The following is a 19,591-nucleotide window of genomic DNA, read 5'->3' as shown; positions in this document are numbered from 1 at the left end:
TTTTCATTTGGCATCCTTTTTAGTCTAAGAACGTGCCTTATCCTAGGGGATCAGAGATTGAAATGCTGTTGATGGACTCAACACAAGTATTCATACCTCTCACACACACACCCCTCTCCAAGAATTTTATCCCTGGAAAAACTAAATGGAGGTTTTGTTTTTTAACTGAACTTCAAGATTTCAGTAAGACCATATCAAAGAGTTTCCTTAAGGAACTAGGAATCTTACAAGAGAGACCGCGAAAGATAGGAAGGTTCATGTACAATGACATTTTGAACTGATAAAATTTTGTCTATATAAATGTATTAGTGGGGTTGAAGCAGGGCCAGGCTGCCCAAGAAGTGTTCGGTCAACATGACACCACAAGAGCTTTACAGGTATTATTTCTGGATACATTCAGTAATCTTTTTCTGCAGTTACACAGTACAGATCTTACCTTAGAATAGCTCCACAGAGTTCATAATCTGCAGTTTTTTGCAGACTATCAGATGTTTCTGGGCTATTCTGAGAGAAAACACTACTTTACAAAATAACACACTATCAGAGAGCACAGATAAACAGGTTGTTACTTAAGGCTGCATGACTGAGTCGTGCAAGGTCCCTTCTCTTGCTCCTGATCGCCTGGAGCAGGAGGCTGCCTCTGCTGAGGGGCTGCAGAAGTCCAGCCTGGTGCCATTGCCACCTACAGCCACAAACGGCAGCAGGGAGGTGCAGGATCACTCTTGGCGAGATCCCAGGAAGTCAGTGAAGGAAAATGAGGGTCAGTGTCGGCCTGAGAAAATAAATGCAAAGCTGCTGACATGCCTGGGCTGCCTTGAGCAAGCTGCATGCRTTCAGAGACAACCTTCTTCTGTCTTCATTTACAGAAACAGTCAAGTAAAACCTAAGTTTCAACTCAGGTGATGTTACATCAACTCAGCTGCCATCCCAATAACCTCAACCATTAATTCATGAACACCTGCAGTTAATTGGCATCGGTACCAAGGGCTTTTCATGCATCCGTAAATTAGGAAGAAAGAACAGAAAAGACAACGATGCAAGACATAGCTCAATCTCTGAAACAACCTGTTATGACAACATGAGCTGTGAAAACACCTTGAGGCCATCTGTGGCATAAACACATGCAGACTCCAGAGCAACACACAGGTGAGAGCAGCTTTCCCCATTTCAGGGGCAAGCATCMCTTTGATGTGGGCAGAGTTCAAATGAGACATCCAGCCTTCTTAGCCCCAAGTGCATGGCTTGCCTGGGGAACGCTAACCTGTCCCAGGGTTGGGATCTAACACATGTATTTTTCTGGCAATGCAGCTAGACAAGTACTCCCGCACCGCTGCAAATGGAGCAGGAACACAGAGTTTATCCTGCATGTCCAGAAAGGAAATGAAAAAAATGACTAATCACCGACAGAAGATTAATGGCACCCTGTCTATTACTTAAACCCTAGACCACTGCACAGGCTGTGTGCTGAAATGCTGCTCCTGCTGCAGTACAATAGCACCTCTACGAGGCAAACCACCACTTGATTCTTCAGCCTTGCACTCCTCCATCCCCAGCAGCTGAGCTATCCTTGCAGTGATCCCGTACAGGAGCTCGAGCAGCCCCTGGAGTCAGGACAGACCTTACCCAGGGCTCTCCGTGACTCCTGGTGACAGTATCAAGAGCTCAGCACCTCTGAAAACAACTGCTGCCGTTCACAAGGGCACATTGCCATTCCCAGCAGCTGGGTCGCTCACCCTTCTTCTGGCAGCCCTTGAGTAACAGCTCAAATGGGCAGCCGTCTCTGCCACAGGGAACACACAGAGTCACTTTTAGCATTAACAGAACACTGATGCACCTGGAGGTCTCTACCTCTTCCTAGAACCCTTGTTGCAGTCTCCAAAACCTCAAACAGGCCTTGTAGAACTTCATCCCATGTTTGAGATTTTCATGCCAAACACAAGGCTGGATTTTGATTGGCTGGGTTTCATCTGTGATTCCACTGTCATTTTATGACTTCAAGAAACAGGAAGGATTCAAGATGGGCATGCCATTATGGTTATAGCTCCTCTTGTGAAGGAGGGGTTCCTTTGGACTGTTTCTGCAAAAGGCATAAAGTAAAAATGCCCTCTTTTAAGCAGGAATCCAAAACTGGAGAGATTTAGGGTTCTGCAGACCACAGTACGTGAAGATCACTTCTTTAAGGCAGCCCTGAAGGCCTGTGACATGGTTCGTGAAATACTCTGGACAGCTCTACTCTACCCCCGCCTCCAGAATTTGGACAACAGCCATTCCTTTGATAACACCCTTGTCTCATATAAACAAGGCACTGCCCTTTACTTAAGGTTTGGCAACTGATCTAAGGCACTGGCACTTCAACTTTTTAATATTTCTTAGAGTGCAAAATAGGTTTGGAGGAGAGTAATTTACATTAATACTTAGCAAAGTACAATTCTGGTAAAAGCGTGGGGTGCAAAATATTTTTCCTAAGCCATCCTCACATTCACTATAGGGACAGCAGCTCAGAGAATATTGCAAAAAGCTCATCCCCAAAACCCAACCTTGAGCACAGAGGCTCTGGCAAGGCACCTCTTGGCCACATCCATTCTAGCCCATCCACATGGCTCAACCTTCCAGTCATGACCCAACATTTCTCTTAAAAGTCTTATAAGTAAAATTATGTCCAGAAACAGAACAGAGGGAGTGAGTGCCCAGAGAAGCAAAAGAGCAGCATGCCTGACCACAAACCAAATCAATACAACATAACACTAAGCCAGATACAGAATGAAAATAAAAATAAATGGAAGTGAGAGGACAAGCAAGTAAATAGAGGAAAAACTACCTTATCTGATAAAAAAGCAAACACAGAAATATATTTAGGACATTTACTGTGTCTACAGGCCTATAGTCAGCTGAGCACTAAACACAGGCTGTTTGCTCAAATACTTTACAAATAGCTGCTCATACAAACAGCTAGATTGCATGTGAACAAAGATGTCTGTGCATCAAAAAAATATTCACTATTCATTAATGTTAATTCTCTGTTCAGAGTACACAGATAACCCACAAAATAACATAAAAGCAGATGTAACAAGTACTTTATGTGAACAGTTGCATAGCGCAAATCAGAGAAAGTATGACAAATAATCAGAAAAAGCTTTTTACAAATTAAAAATAAGTTTAGGCAAATTATGCAATAAAACTGAAAAACGAAGGAATTAATAGATCGGTTTATAAGGAACTCTCATAAGAAGGGGCTCTGTTTGTTGGATGATCTATTAGCAACGAATAACTCAACTGTCTGTAATATTCAGGCAACCAGTATTTATGTATCTATGCCGTTTATGAGAAAGTATCAAGGTAAGAACGTTTTGTACCTGATTAGACTGGCTAGGTTGGCAGCTTCCTCTGCTCACTTTATGCAACATGAGTTTCCTTGGAAGAAGGTCTTTAACAAGCTGAATATCCTAGTAAGGAGACAAAAAAAAAAAAATCTAAATTACGGGTGAAACACCAGAGCAAGAAGAAAATAGTTTTCAAGTTAAACATAAGCATCCACAAATGCTCCAGCTGGATGCAATTCACTCTTTCATCCTTACAGTAAGAGAAGGAGTGACAAGGATGGGTCTAACCAGCACATTCAGCTCAACTGAAGATGAAGTATAGATCTCCAGGACACAAAGTATACTGATTTTTAAAGCACATACACATGCAAACAGAGAGTAAAACTGGGCAGTTTGCTCTGCACAGGGTTCACAGAGGGGGCACACAGCTATTTACAACAAGGAGCATTAAAATGACAGTGACACATGCTACTCAGAGGTGATCATTATTACTGGCTGCTTAAGGGATAATTTGAGAAATGATCTGTAAATTTAATTTTTAATTAAGCCAGAAGCCCTAAGGGTCTTCTGAGTTCAAGCATTAAGCGGGGGGAAGAGGGGGAAATCAATTTCTGGTGATGGAGAGGTCTAGTAGAATCTAATTGGCCTGGGTAATATATCAAGAAGCTTTTAAGATCAGTCAAACAGCTCAACAGAAGAAAGCCTAAAACCCAATTTCAGATTAAAAAAAAAAAAAAAAAAATGCTGTATAGGGCAGTGGATAGTCACCATTGTTCAAGCCTCTGGAAAGCTACTATCTTCTGCTCTGACACACATATTACTCAGAAAATAGATAAACGATCATGCCAGAGCACAGAACTTCACAGGGAACTCTCATGTTTAAGCTACAACAAACTTGAAAAAAACAGCCATCTCCATATGACTTTGCAACTGCACTAGAGCTGCAACATAGCCAGGGAAGTTTACATTAATTAATAAGAATTAGTCAGCAAAATCTCGTGGAGGGAGACTATTTTGTGTTGAAAGAGATTTTTTCCCCCCATGGAAACCTGACAGGTTTCATGACCTGTCATGAAACATAAGTCAGGAGGAATCACTGGTGGCAGGTTGCTGCCAAAATGCCCCATATCTTGCATCTATGCCAATTTAATGGCAAAACTCCTTTATCACAATGTAAAAATGATCTAATCCCAGAGGGCCCAACCCCAGAGTTATTTTTTCTTTCCAACAAACGCATAAATATTTTTCTTTGGCAAGGACATGGAGAGCACAAAATAGTTACGTTGATATGAAAAGAGGCCAATATGAGAAAATCCCCTAGTTACACAGTGCTAGCACTGCAGAACTCATAATTAAACTCCAATTCCTTTACAACCCAAGACAAGTTCCAGACTGTGGGCTGAAAATATATTTCTAACAGATCTTCAGCATTTAGGACCATCTGTTTCCTTTTTGTGTGAAGTATTTTTATTTGCTGTAAGTAATGAGATTAAAGATTTAAGAGGCTGGTTATTAATAAAGGAATTTGAAAAATTTGCAGAAGAGAAGAAATCACATTTTGCAGACAGTTAGTCCAGGCATATGCTTGAAGGCACTATAGCCTGTTAACAGCCCCAAACCCAGGTTTAGACTCAGAATAAAGGGGAATTCACCCTCAGCACTGAACCACCCTCTATATAACAGTACTTGGGAGAGGAAGAGATGAATATTTTCTACACCAGCCACTCATCCAGCTCCCAGGGTGCCACAAGATCACCAGCTCAGCTGGGTCCCCATCACGGGCTGCAGGGCTGGCACAAAGCTGAGGCACAGAGCACCACATGGCCGGAAACCAGTCAGTTACTTTCACACACAAGAAGCCAGATGATATCCTCTGTGACAAGAGATAGGAATTTAAGTGTGATAAACTTCCTATAACCAAAGACAGCAAGATCTTTTTTAAATTATGCCAAGAGGCTATGTCATCATTGAACATTCAGCAACAGCTTTCCATAACCATAGCATAACCTTCAGCCAGCAGCCTCTGTTATCACAGCTCTGCTGTGGCCAAGACAGATGTGTGAAATATATTTTCTGCCGACTGCTGCTGATGTAAAGAGAAGACCCTTCTCCCCTTGCTTTTGTTTCTGCTCGGAGCAGGCACAAGGGATCCTACTCCTCCTTCACATCTGCCGGCACTGTGATCTCTCTCACTCCCACACACTTCCATGGCTGAAATTCCTCTCCACAAAAGCCCCAAAGGAGGGAAGCCACTAGCCACAGCAGACCTGAGGCAACCTGATGCAATCAGAGCTTTGCAGGCAACCAGTACTGTCTGCTCACACAGGGCTTCATGCCACAGGGCCCCAGCAAGAGTTATTCAGGGCATCTGTCCTCAAAATGGTTTGTTCTTCAGCACTGCAAAGGCAGTTGAGCTGGTACATAAACCTGAAAACACATCCACACAAGCAAGCACACGTGCCATCTTCCAGCCACAAAACACCAAAAGTCCAGCCTTGCAGAGAGCTAAGCTCTTCACAAGAGGAGCTATGCTTTCCAAAACCCCCTTGCACAGGGCTGCCAGCCAGATTATTCCCTCTCACATGAAGCAATGGACAGCTAAAACAGTCCAGAGCAGCAGCCACCTTCTCTTCCCCTCTCATGCCATCTCAGCCTCCTCTTCCTCCTATTACCAAGCTTCTGCTGCACTCCCCCAACCATGCAGTCACTCACCCCTACCAGATGCAGTCTCCATCACCTGCACTCAGAGGTCTCCACTGCCCCAAGCACAAAGGTAGGGCCTCAAACATGGAGAATTCCACTTCTCTGGGAGAGCAACTTTCTTCCTCACCCCTCAGAGCAGCCATGACCCAAGGGCGTGGAGCTCTCATTAGCACCAGCTGCAGTATAATGAGGCCTCCTTAACGAGGCTCAGCTGAGGGACCCTCCTTTGCTCTCCTGCCTCGTGCAGGGTCACAGCTGCAGCAGATCACGCAGTCCTGGTCCTTACCGCTCCTCCTCAGTGCTGCACCAAAACGCACTCTGCAGCGAGCCAGGAAACCCTTCCCAGAGCAGAGGCCAACCGCATGGGGCGTCATCCACACTGCAATGAGGACAAAACATTGCTGCACCCAACTTGCAGAAGACGGGTCTTAAACCATAGAATAAAAACTGTAGTATGAAGACTACAGTCTTAAACTGTCGTTTAGTGGTTCCAGTTCTGCTTAGGAGGTCCTCATCAAGGCTTCACCAAACACTAACACAAGGCCTTAAACACACCAGCTCCATTTTTTTCCCCAAAGGAACCTTACTGCAAGGGACAGAAACCCAACTCTTTGTATCAAAGCAGTGTTACAGTATCTCCTTCCCCATCCTGGAGAAGGAGTGTTTGGTCCGCAGCGGACATTTACTTACTCCTGCACAACTGCACAGGACAAGGGCGCTCTCTGGTACCAGATCTGCTGCTCTCACTCAAAATAGAAATGTTTTCTTGAGGTCTTACTTCCAGTACCAACATCTGAGCATTTAAAAGGGACGCTGTTAACTAACAGTAGCGTCCTGGTGCAACAGCACTGAAGTGTTTAATGCAGCTGGCTGGGCTGTGTCAGCTGCTCACTGCAGTCAGTCCCTAAATCTGTACTGCATGTGCTGCCTGCATAAATAATGAACAAAACAATAAATTTGGTCGGGTCACCAAACACTTCCACTTCACTTCTCTTGAACCTCTTAAATTCTACTGTGATTCATTTGCCGGGCTGGGTCCCAGGGAGGCACTTCCTGGAAGAGGGGCATCTATTTCTCTGCAGTGCTGGAGCTTCCAAAAGCAGTTCCCAATTCAGGTGCTGCTTCAAAAGCAGTTCCTTAACCTGCAATCTCTCTTTCCATCTGTCATCCTATTTTGAGGCAGGGAGCGAGAGAGAGTCTCTTTAGAACTACTGTATCTCACCCTGTTCCAGGTACAGGTCATTGATTTCGAGGTTGAAATCTCAGACACTCACATTAGGTTTTCTTCTTAATGAAAATCTATGACATCAATTTTTCCTCCAAGACAATGCCACAAGAAGTAGCTTGCTATTATCCTTTACGAGAGAATCAGATCCACCTCCCTGCACTGACGTGGTAGTGTGGGGAGATGTCACCACCCTCCACAGGGCAAGATCCAGATGCCCAGCGGGATGCCCTGGATCCACTGCTCTGCATGAGCCTTGGGCACCAAGTGAGCAGTCTGATAGTGGGGCTGCAACTGAAAGGCAATTTAGGAGTCACAAATATTCCAGTCATCTCTTCAAATGCGATGCATCATATAATTCACGAGTTTTCCAGCTGTGTTCTACAACCACAGTGTCTTTCTAACTTCCTAGTACTATATTCATATGTATTATAAGGCAATGCCTAACAAACTGAGTAAGGATGAAATCTATTGTGCTGGTTTAGTATAATCATATTCAATACTCAAGGCAAGGATCAGGCTCTGCAATCAGATCTGATGTAGCAAACGAAGAGGGAAAGAAGAAATCACTGCAGTTTTCCAGAGACAGGCCTGCCCGACAGCAGGCAGCAAAACACGGCAGAGCTGGGAACACACGTTTCCCACGCCCTGGGACACTCCTTCAGCAAGACCACACTTATCTACCAAAAGTGCATCACCACTTACATAGCAGATATAAAGCAGTTAATTCACAGCCACACCAGAAGCCAATCTCTCTCCTCAATTCCCTTTAGGATATTACCTGGCTAGGTTATTTTAATAGAGACTGGTGTACATTTTATTGAAATGAAAATCAACAGAAGTCATTCCATTTTATCATAAGAATATTCTAGCAGATACTAGCAATATAGATATTATATGAGGCCTCTACCACTGCAAAGCATTGCAAGGTTATAAAATTGTAGGATCTGGCAATTAAATTAAATACAGGTTCTCGGCACATTTCTTTATGTAGCTATCTTCTTTTTCCCTTATGCTATTTTTGCTTAATTCACCAACTGGGCAGCACAGAGTTTGCACAGAATGTACTCCCTGTTCTACCTCTGCTTGGACATTCAGTTTCAAGATGTCATCTGTTATCAGATAGGAAACAACAAAGGATAGGACTTAATAAACTTAATATGTAAACAGCATCCAAACAAGGTTTTTTTTTTTTTTTTTAATTATACTGTAAACATAAAGGCAGTTTTTATATCTGGACAAATGTCTCTTCCAGTTGGAATTAATTTGTGTTCCCTGATTGCACTTTTGCTATAATTACTTTTTCCTACAGAATGACTGCTTTTTGTGCATGTGTTTTATCATTTTATTCAGTCCTTATGGCTTTTGGATCTCATCACATTCATGGCATACCACACAAATTTTTGCTTGCCCCAGCTGACTTATTAGTTATCAGATACTCCACCTCTGGCATATTTATATCCATTTCTCCACTGTTGAAAGAAATCTTCCGAAATAGCAGTACAATCAGATACTCTAATGAACAGCTCCATAGCATGATTTTTCTTATTTTATCACCAGAAAAAAATCAGCAGATTCCACTTTCTACTCAGTTATTTTCCAGTCATGATTTTCTATTTCAAAATAATTTCTATTCTTCTTTTACATCAGGCTCTGCCAGTTTGTACCTTACAAATCATATTGTCATCCTGATTGTGGGTTTTTTCTTTCCTTTTTTTCCCCTGAATTTTGAGCTGCCAGTTTGCAAGGCATATTCCTGGAACATGTGAGACATCAGTACCTGCCTTTTTCTCTAGAGAGCTGCTATTTATTTTTGCTGTCCAAGTTCTCTTTATGCAAGAGGACTTGATACACAACAGTGCACGGGCTGTCAAGGAGATGCTGACCTGGGACAAACCTGCAATCTGTGTATTGGTTTTGGAGCCATAAGCATAACATGATGGGAATTCTACCCCATCCTCCACAGAACATCTCTGTTCTCAATGGCAGTTGCAGGCCAATTCACACGACTGCATTTGTTAGCAGCATGGAGGTGAGGTGTACTTTATCAGTTGAGGTAAGCCGTTGCTAACTTCCAATAAAATTTAAAAAATAACTGCAATAAAATAAATTAAAAAATGTATTTCACATGTTCATAGAGCATAAAGTCTCCTCTTTTTGTTGTTCTTGGAACCCTTTATAATCTGCCTAAGTCAACATGCGGGAAGGGCAGAAAAGACCTACCCCAAAACGCTCAGCAGAGCTCTCTGATTCTCTTCTCTCTCTCTTCTGCTTGCTTTGTCATTTATCATTGCAGCTTAACTAAGCAGACAGCAGTGGTTTGCAAGCAGTCTTCAGGGAAACCCCTTGGCCAGGTTTGAGCAATGGTTTCCATCGTCTTGGGCTGCCCAGCTTCATAAGGATGTTGCTGCTGCTGCCGGGAGTGAATGATGGGCAGCTAGTGTGTTCATTAGCCTCAACTGCAGCTAGATCAGAGACATGCTTCATGGCAGCAATTAATGTTTTTTATACTAAATGCTGCTTCTTCTCTTAGCATTTTCTTTTATGTTTTTAAGCTCTAGAACAAACTTCCTTCCTCCTTCAGAGAATATTAGCCATTCCCTGCCAGATAGGAACTGCAGCAAATTTGGCCTCCAAGCCTCRAGTCATTAAATGATTTGAACATGTGCATTCAATTAAGCAGCACTATTCACATGCTTAAGTTCACAGAKAAATGGTTGGCCTGTGTCAGCCTTCGGCTGCAGAAGAGGATGTGTCCAAGTCCAATCTGTTCACCATTATACCTGTGAAACAAAGCATGCCTCAAACAAGCCTTACTGAATTAGGAAACATCCAGGTTCCTCGGCACTTGTTTAATTACAACATCCTATTTGTAGAACATAAACATCACTGAATAACATAATTTCATCAAACACAGAACMGTAATATTCAAGTAACTGAAGCATAAATATAGTTCACCTTAGGCAAGAGATAAATTACATTAATAAAGTGTGCTAGTGTTCTTTAATCAGTTTGATTAGGCATGACAGAAGATGATATTATTCAGAAAAGCTCCATTTTCTGAATTAAGGAACTGTTGGTGTCAATCCCAATCTCTGCTTCTTTAACAGGTTCATTAATTGATAGAGTATTGAAAAGGGAATTTCACAGAGTAGGCAAACATGGGGCCATGAGCAGAGGCTGGTGCTGCTACACTTGTCATTGGTGTCTGTCTTACAGGGGTTCGGATGTGCTCAGCTCCAAGGGGATGCTACAGATGGACATGATCAGCTGGATTTCAGCAGCTGTGCCTTCAGCCCCACTAAAACCTCCCAGGCTCTTGGAAGAACAGACAGRCTTACTGTCAGCCCACAGGCACACTTTTACAACTCCATTTCTGAAATACAGAGAGACTAAATAAAAAAACAGTTTCACTACCCACTAAGGTAACACAAAAGCTTTAGAAGATTCTGCTTTATCAAAATGTCCAGCAAAATGCTCTAACCCCTTTATTGGTGAGATGGAAACTTCAGGCATGGTTCGTGTGCACTCTGGCAAATATTAGGAATTTACCAGATTATGTGGTAAATATTCCTGTTCTGACCAAGGAGCATCTCAAGGACAGTCCTGCGACACCACACTCAGCCACGCACTCTGCTCACGGTCTCTAGTCAGATGTGCTTCCTCCAGCCAAACAACGTGAGTTGATACCAAGATACAGGGTGTTCCAAGAGCTAGAAACAGACTGAGCTTATTCACCTTCACGCTCTTACCCTTGAGAACCAGCAGAGTTTACTTACAGTCAAAGGACACTCAAGGTTTTCGCATCTCTTCTGAAGTACGTACAGAATGACTGTTCATCCACCCTTGCAGATCCCTCCTTAATGCCTGCCAGTTAAATTGCTGATGGAGTTTATGGTACATTTTATTAATGCCCAAATGGCCAGACATCAAGGTTACATGTGCTGCCCATCTATCGTGTGGCACCTAAAATTGTTTTAACATGTCTGATGAGACTGAATTTGCTTTACATTTCAAGTGTAACCTGTTCCCTACAGGAACATTCTGCTACAGATCTTTTCATGGCATGGACACAATAGCTGATTGAATACACTTCTAGAAGTTATGCCAACAGCAATTTACTTGTGTTTGTGACTGCTCAGAGTGGAGATTATGGCCTCAATGTCGCTCTCCAGTGAATAACCAAGGGTTAACTCATCTGAAACCAGCGTAGTTATGGCAGTATGACATTTGAAATAAAAATCAGGGTTAGCATAGCTGAATTATGGTAAGTAAGAAATGACAAAATACATCAGCTTTGCTGTTTTCTTCAAAACACTGTAGCTAGACCCTTTGGGACTGGGACAGCTGGAAAGAGCATTCCCACCCGTGCTGCCAACATCACTGCACTTGCGGTTGGGTCCAAAACTTGCACTCAGGAATCAGCATTCCAGAGGCAAAAAACGACACAGAAGTGCACTGACCTTCCCTGGCGACCATGAATTTTGGAAATCTTGTTTCYACCAGCCTCCTTCTGCAGTGCACATAGCCCACCATGCTGTGCACCAGCCTGACCAAATGTTCTGACAAGTCTGACAGTCTTCAGCACAAATCATTTTTTAGTCCTTCAGTTCCTTTTAAAACATTGTGACCTCTTTTGATCGCACTAAGGAACATGCGAAGCTCCCTAACATGGTTACGAGATGGATTTGAAAGTAAACTTTTTTTTTAACTGAGAAAATTCACCTTCAAGAAAGTTCCTATTGGAAAACTGCAGACCTCCCAGTGGAAACTGGGACAGCAAGGGGAAAGCAGATTTCATACTTATACCACGGGTTAAATAGGTTTTCAAATCTAAGTAGTACATTTTCATAATTGGGCAAGGAATTAAAATTATTTAGTTTATTCTAAAAAAAGATTGTATTCTTTCCAAATACTGTTTTCTCCCTAAACAAACAGATAAAAATAACAGCCCCCTTCAAAAAAACTCACCAGTTTCCTTTAACCTAGCAGTGCTTATACCATATACTTGTACTGAAGGAACAACAGATAAAAGCACTTCCTGCCTCTCCCTAGTGACCTGTTAGAACAGAACGGCAACCAGTCCAATTGCTCCATCTGTTTCCAAAACAAAATTGCATTTTGGTACTAAGTCATTCTCTACTCAAATGCTGAACAGCTTGTAGTTAACTATTAATCCATAAAAAAAATAAAAATCTTATTAATTCACAGGAATTAATACTCTAGGATACATTCTGGAGCTAGTTCATTATAGCTAAGCCCAAATTTATAGTACGGTCAACAGGAAGCTGTCTAAAATGTGTCTGCTTACCTATAACGAGACAAATTGCTTGGTAAACCTCAGGCTGAGGAAGATAAGGTGTGTGACAGAACACTGGTTTAGATATAAAGAAAAGGCTGCCTTGCAGTTTATATAACCTTGTGTAGTAGCAATCAAATATCTTCAAAAATAGTAAAAAAGTAAAAATCCCAAAGCCTACAGCTTGTATGATGGTGTTTTTCCTGGTAACATCCACTGAAATGGAGATTTCTTCCCCTGATTTCAGTATAGTTCAGATCTGAGATGCTAAAAGTTAATAAAGGCTGKAATTACCAGAAACAAAACCATATGGTAACCCATTCTATATGCATGTGTGTGTGTACAAATATATACAAATATATATAACCTCCATAGGTGCACACGTGTGTGTTGGTATGTATGTGTGGGTATATACACAGACATATGACAGATGACCATATTTTATTTTCCAATGAAAAGAAAAGTTTATCTATTTCTAGCTTGTTTATAGAGGTGTGTATATATATATATATATATATATATAAAAGAATTCTTTGTCGATGAGCAAATATGAATGGTTCTAACATAGCAACAGCAGGCTATAAGATTTTCCTTCCCTTTCACTCTAGTTGCCAGAAGGGAAGTGCTTCATGAATCATGGAGGTTAAATACAAATAACTTGCAGTACCACTCTGAAGACATGTGGTTAATTGCTGTCTGCCTTTATTGTTAATTGCTAAACAGCRGCATCCTGGCAACCCCTACCTCGGGCTTCCGAAGAGAAACAAACACAGCATGGGCACTAATCGTTTGTCTTCTCTTTACATCACTTCTTCCAAAACAGCATGCCTAAGATTCACCAATTCTCTCTTTTCCCTCACACTAGTTTTCAACTAGTTCTCCTTCTGCAGGCTGATTATTTCTGCTTTACTCCAAGGGAAAGAAGAGTYGGGTCAGATAGAAAGACTTCAAAGCAACACCAGTAAATTAAATCATCTGCGTTCTGGCATCGAAGAGGAAGATTTGCCCGGCACCCCCTGTTCAAGCTGGGTTAATTCCACTTCCATGCCTCTTGAAAACACTGAGCTGAAGTTCCTCCCAGCACTGGARTGTAACATCCATATCAAATCACACCAGCAGGACACTTACTTCATAGAAAGAGCCACAGCATTATTATTGGAGAGAAGAAACACCATCAGATGTTTTCTCCTGAACATAAAGAACAGAAAGGTAAAAAGTGATTTAACACTCACCAGGAAACGGTGCAGGGAGATAAAGCAGTTCCATCATTTGACCAGGTGTTGCTTCCTGGTTGAAATGTCTTTGTCCCTTGGAAGTTACAAAGACAAAATCCCAAACAGAAGGYAAAAAGACTTTGAGGGGCTCCCTTAGTCAGGCTCCCTAGTTCACGGGATGATCTTCACACTGCCGAACGAGTTCTGCACCATCAACCTTTTCCTACCACTACCTCACTACCGAAAGTCCTTCTCAAAGGAAGGTCTCTCCTTTGAGACTTATCCATGTGTCTACCATGTCTGTACTGAACCACTGCAGCAGAATGACTCAGGTGAGGCACATGAGAATCAAACAGAACATTTGATCACGGTTTATGGAATAGCAACCAAATCAGCAGAATATTGTCAACCTCTTGCTCACTGTGAAAGGCTTTGGCCCGCTGGGGCGTGTTCAGAAGTGACACAGCCACCAATTGGGCACGCAAGACAAGAGTGCACTGCTGCAGAGACATCTTTAGAGACGAACGGAGGAAGCTGCAATCAGCTTTGCACAAGACACTTCATGATCTAGGAACATGAAGTCCTAGTTTTACCTGCCTCTTCCAAAGATTTTCCTTACATCGTCAGATTAGTCAATGCTTTTTGCTTGATTGCTCTCTTTAATTGGATAAACTAACTAGGCTTCAGGGGAGATGACAGGCACATTTGATAGCAGTATGGGCCATGGGAGCTTGTATCAACCTGCTGCCATCTGTGCAAGAAGCAAATAGGGGAAAAGGAGGGGACAAATTTACATCCAAATGTATAAATACATCTTTTGAGGGAAGAGGAAACTTTCTGCAGAGGAAACTGGCCACCATGCTCTACCGTGCTGGTGCCTTCAGTGCTGCCAGGCTCAGCAGGCCCTCACCAGTCCTTCTCCTGGTGACCCCACAGACTGATATTTGCTCTCAGAAAAGAAAAGGAAGGGTCAGGCATGAGCCTGCAGGTTGAGAGTAACACAATATGCAACGTATTCTTTCTGTGAGACTGAGCCAGGCTAGTCATGGAGTCATCTCCCCTTTTTAAAATAAATGTTGATCATGAAAGAAATTGTCTTCTAACATACAGCATTTTGCCCTTCCTGAAGACTGTAAATGCATCAATCGCTTGGTGCCCAGGCCTTTGAATATGCAAATAGGATTTAATTCACTAGATGAGCTGCATTGTCAAAGGGTCTCCGAGAAAGGGGAGTGCATAGATTAGATGCAACACATTTATAGAATCAAATCAATGGATTCAGACAGGAAAATAGCATAAGTATTTGCTGGAATGATATAGCATCCACAGGACATTTTTCTTTCTTGAGTTTCCATATCATGTTTTTGTTAACTTCCCCATTACTATTCCTCAAACCTATTTTTTTCTCCCTTTTCTATGACATTTATTGACTTTTTTTTCTTCTTCTGCTCTCTGTAGAAACAGACTGTATTTCCTGGGCTRTTCTCTGCCATGCCATGTTCCTAACACAAAGGCTGAAAAACCTGGGAGGCAAGAATCTTGCAAACAAAATCATGCTTGCATTGAGAGGCCATAAAATTCAGTAACAGAAATGATTAAGGAGGTGTGTAGGTGCTGCTTTACAGGGAAATACTGAAAAAGCTAAGTATATACAATACTGTGTGCAAACACAATAATAATTACATTGATATGTGAACAAGCTATTGAAGGATTAAGCATTAAAGACCAAATCTCCAAAGACTTTGGAATCAGCAGGATTTACACACCTGAATGCCTCTGTGCAGCCAGGCCAGCAGAGCACAGTGGGGTTTTTTCATCTTTTTGAGGAGGTTTTGGCTTTGGATATTGCATAACTGGAAGAAGCAGAATTAGTGAATTATAAATAACTGCCTACTAGGTATAGGAAAAGCAAGAGAATCACAGGTGAAGGAATTAGGAGATTTCTAGGGTCATCTGTGGAGTTTTTGCTAATTAATGAGGTGAAAATGAAAGAAAAAAAAAAAAGGAGGGAGAAGAGAAAAGAGAAAAGGATGTAAAAGACCCCTAGGAGATTGAGCATTTGCATCAAGTGCCAAAGACTTGACTGAGACTCACAGTCTGCACCTCAGGAGCCTCGCTGCTTGCTGGAGAGCCTCAGAGGGCTGCCTTCCTCCTTTCTCTGGAGAACAAAATGAAACCCTGGATCTTGCAGGTTTTTAGAGAGCAGAATTCCTGGTTCCTGGCCAAGTCTATATCAAAGTCCTTTACAAAGCTGGCAAGTGTCAGTGCCTGCACTTTACAGACGGATGCGCAGGAGAGGGGTACATTGACTGGCCAAAGTCACCCAGCAGGCCAGCAGCAGAGCCAGAGACTCAAGGGTCCTGCAGTGAGCCATGCTGCCTTTTCCTGCTGCCCATTTCCATTCCTCATATTCATCACTCCAAATATTTATTATTAATTTCCAAAGAATATACAGGGCTTTTTTTTTTTTTTTTTTAAACCATTGATTCCTGGCAGATTCTGTCCTAAAATTTCCCAGATCGGTACAAAAAAAATGTATGAAATTAGCCACATATGATATGACATGACTGAGAACGTGCACTCTCTTTAATCATTCCCACAAGCATTTTGTCATCTTTCTGTCAGTTCTGTTGATAGGAAAGGAAACTGCTTCTCAATTTGAATCTCTTTTCCCCAAGCGCATTTAGCAGTTCTTGCAGCTAGCTGCTGGAGAGTGCACACACTGGAAAAGGAGGAAGCCGGTGAGAAAAAAAGGAAGAGCTCTCTCTGTTTCTTTATCTTTCAGACTGGCACTTTTGCAGCCATCTCACCTCCCCTCTTCCCCCTGCTTAAAATCTGCAAAGACATTTTCTCTTTACACTGTTCTGGAAAGGAAAAGGACCGGTTCTTTAAGGGAATCCTCCCAATCCATCCAAGACTTTCCAGCAGTAGCCACCAGCTGGCTTTGCACAACCTTGGTAAAAGGTTCAGAACTGCACAAATTATCATAGCATTTTCAAAACTACACTGCAGCAAAGGCACCTGCATATTGCCTAGGTTTGCTCATTTTCCTGTCCCAGTCAAATGAAGAAAGGAGACACAGAAGAAACAGTGATCTGAAATGGTGGAGAGGAGTGCAATGGCCATGTCTTCCTCCCCACCCAACCTGGGGCACTTTGCCACAGTTCCTGGATTTATATTTCCCATGTACTTTCTCACATGTTGCACAGTAGGTGCTGAGCTCTGCACAGCAGATCTGGAGACCCGTTTCCATTTCAGAATTTCCAATGTCAGGTGCAGAAACTGAAGGCTACTTTTCCTAATCCTAATAATAATGCATTAAGAATACTCCTACAGCATGAATTTCAAATAGTCATATTCCAACAACTAAACCTCACTGTGGAATTTTCCAGAAGGGAAACCAACTCATGGAAAAATTACATTAATGGGACTAATACTTTAATAGGATGGGCAAGTACAGTTTAGACTCCAAGGGGAAAGATGGAGCACATGAAAATAAATAAAAAGGCAGGACACAGTRGCCTGTCCCCAGATGGTCACACTTTCTGCATCTGCAGCCAGCACTGAGCTAGGCTGGAAGTGAGCAATAAAACAATGATGCCATTTGCTACATTGGTCACAAAATCCACTGAGACTTAGGTAGGGGAGTATGGGTCCATGCAAGAAGATCCAGAATTAACTCTTCAGAGAGTGATTCTTCCATATAATTGAGCAAAACAAGTTTTACAGACTAGAGAGACAGCTAATTCTTGTGAATGTAGGTATTTAGCCAGTCCCCAAATCAGAAACGTCTAATAAAAAGCTGCTTTCCTGTCTTCTTCAATCACATTGCTCAGCTAGGACCCATTTCCTATAAGCAGAAAGCGTGTGTGCCTCTATTGCTCTGTCTTTTTCATGCCTCTCAGACTTTGCTATTATCCACCTTGCCAATAGTTATTTATGACTTTGTAATAATAAGCAAAGGAGGTAATGACCTATTAAATCACAACCCACAAGTTATTATCACCAAAACCAAACTCCAATTGCTAGAAAAGAATTGCTTAATTTCATATGTGGCAAAGAATTTACTTTTTTTGCAGCCCAGATAATAGATGATTGTTGCAAATCTTTTCCCCAGGAAACTGGCAGCTGCAGTACTGTATAGCTCCCGTTTAAACTGCAAACAGCMGAGTTGCTCTTGATACATATTCCAGGCACAGAGCTATGCCCATGGTAGTAGAGGAAAACAATAGCAAATATATTTTCGGTTTAACATACAATGCGCTTCAAAAAAGTGTCAGCATTTCTCATCACACAGCTTTGTCCCTGTGAACAGCCCAGGATGGATTATGCGGGAAGGACGGGAGAGGGAGGCAGCCTGTCTACCTCATCCTTCCAAACTCTCAGACTCGGCACGATGGCATCGAACCAGGACCAGACCTTAGTATAATGTTGGCTTTGAAATGCACACAAATTTCTCGATACAGGGGAGCAAGCCCTAAAAGGGAAGTGACATGAAAGCAGCATGACAGATATTTAGGCTGGGTATAAATCAACTGTGCATATTCTATATCAGATGCTATGTTTAACTGGTAGCAAAATAACTGCAATAAAACAAAGAAACTGTAGGGGAATTCCTGACTATTTCTGACTAAATTTGGCCACTGCAGCAGCACGAGACTAAAGCCCTTTCTTATGTCCACTAAAAAGGTTGAATCCCGTRAACAGATGTAGCTCTGCTTTGACTTAAGCCCAAGACATCTGGTGAACGCCTGTCTCGATAGCACTGGCACTCAGTCGGGTGTCCCTGCGTGCCCTTGCACACAGTCGCAAAGAGAGGAGAGCAAACAATACTTTCCTCAAATCTGTTACTTATTTCTCTTCCAAGAATAGCCCCTATAGACTATTAATATAATGTTTTTTCAGACACAGGCAATTATACAATGGAGCACAGAGATTCAGCGAATCTTCAAGGTATCAGGAGAAAACAGCGATGAAACATCTTAGTCCAAGAAAGCACATAAAAGTTAGGCTAGTTAAAGCACGTGGAAATTGCTGCTGTCTTCTTTCTGAAGAACCCAAAGAGTCTTAGGTTCCAGGAAACTCTTTACTGTTATGGGTTTTCTAATACTGACGTGAAATCACAGTGTTTCAAGCTATATCTGTGCAAGCCTTAACGGAAAACTACTCAACTCTCCTTTTTTTTTTTTTTCCTAGAGCCAAATTGTTATTTTTCTTCTCCTCATTATACACAGTTTCAAATATGAAGTCCTAGAAGAAATAAGTACTGCAAGTTCCCAAAATCCTGCAACTGAGAGCAAAGTGCAAGGGAATTATTACTGTCACTATTTATTTATTTGTCTTGGAATACTGCCCAGAATGTCTTACAACATGATAGGAAGCCAGAATCTCTGCAGAATGAAATTTGCAGTCTAAATATAAAGTATGAGCCAAATGTCTCRCTGGGTGCCTAGGCAGTGCCAGTCACATTTTAGAGTCTATCAACCCAGATGCCACATCCAGCTCTCCACAGACACAGACCTTTCCTTTTCCTTTGGGCATCACACAGCTTTGTGTTAAATCTGAGGCCCAGGAAGAGAAGCAGTGGAGACTGGAAGGAGGTTGAGGTGCTTAGATAGTCAGGCTTTTGGATTCCTCAGCCAACTATATACTTGCATTTGTCCCACACATTCTCTTCTGTCTTCCTTGGCAAGGAGCTGGAGGAGCCTACTTTCCTGTCAAGGTTGCCAGGTGGAACCCACACTTGCCATATAGAAAAGAAACATAAAAACTATATCCACCATTTAAAAGTGGATATGTACTCTGCACAAAAAGAAACAGCTTTTGAAGA

At 42.1% G+C, this 19,591-nt stretch overlaps 1 long non-coding RNA gene across 1 annotated transcript; it reads right to left on the bottom strand.

Moving 5' to 3' along the window:
• Window positions 1-375: 375 nt before the first annotated feature.
• LOC112959966 lies at window positions 376-6,121 on the bottom strand. Its single transcript, XR_003251680.1, has 3 exons — window positions 6,033-6,121; window positions 3,354-3,443; window positions 376-772 (listed from the first exon to the last, which is right to left on the bottom strand). It is a non-coding gene; the product is annotated as an uncharacterized LOC112959966 (long non-coding RNA).
• Between the last annotated feature and the right edge of the window lie 13,470 nt (window positions 6,122-19,591).

The sequence above is a fragment of the Nothoprocta perdicaria genome, unplaced genomic scaffold (genome assembly GCF_003342845.1).
Source record: "Nothoprocta perdicaria isolate Ctin4 unplaced genomic scaffold, notPer1 scaffold_12, whole genome shotgun sequence".
In the NCBI taxonomy this organism is placed as follows: domain Eukaryota; kingdom Metazoa; phylum Chordata; class Aves; order Tinamiformes; family Tinamidae; genus Nothoprocta; species Nothoprocta perdicaria.
Note: the sequence above shows the minus strand (reverse complement) of the source record. Positions and strands in the feature narration are given on the sequence as shown.